Below are 465 nucleotides of genomic sequence, written 5' to 3'. Positions count from 1 at the left end.
AGCGCGCGCCCCCTCCTTGCCGCCGGTGCTGGTGCTGGACTGGGATGCCTGCGAGAGAACTTCGAGCTCCCCCTGATCCCAGAACTTGGAGGGGGATCTACAGGCGCCAGAACTCAGCTCCTAAAGAGGAGAGAGAATAACGTGGATGGAAACTGGAAGGAAGAAAGGAAAGGAAAGGAAAGGAAAGGAAAGGAAAGGAAAGGAAAGGAAAGGAAAGGAAAGGAAAGGAAAGGAAGGGGAAACGGGGAGGGAGGCGAGGGGACGAAAGGAAGGAGATAAAGGAGATGCAGGCTGTTATCCGCTCCGTTATCCTGCCCGGCTTTAGCTCCGCGCATGGACCCTCCCCGACTCCCACTGCTGGCCTGTGAAAGTGGGGTGCCCCGAGGACCTGCGAACGCCGGGGGTTCGGGCGGAGAGGGCTGCGCTGCCCGGGCTGCCTGGGGTGCCCGCATGTCCTCGGGGCTT

At 60.6% G+C, this 465-nt stretch overlaps 1 protein-coding gene across 1 annotated transcript in view; it reads left to right on the top strand.

Moving 5' to 3' along the window:
* The window catches only part of GDF6 (growth differentiation factor 6), a 24,541-nt gene that overhangs the window by 9,950 nt on the left and 14,126 nt on the right, over positions 1–465 (top strand). The gene's annotated exons all lie outside the window — the stretch shown is intronic.

The sequence above is a fragment of the Myotis brandtii genome, unplaced genomic scaffold (assembly GCF_000412655.1).
Source record: "Myotis brandtii unplaced genomic scaffold, ASM41265v1 scaffold59, whole genome shotgun sequence".
NCBI classification, from domain to species: domain Eukaryota; kingdom Metazoa; phylum Chordata; class Mammalia; order Chiroptera; family Vespertilionidae; genus Myotis; species Myotis brandtii.
The sequence above is the reverse complement of the archived record's forward strand: the minus strand, read 5'-3'. Positions and strand labels throughout refer to the sequence as shown.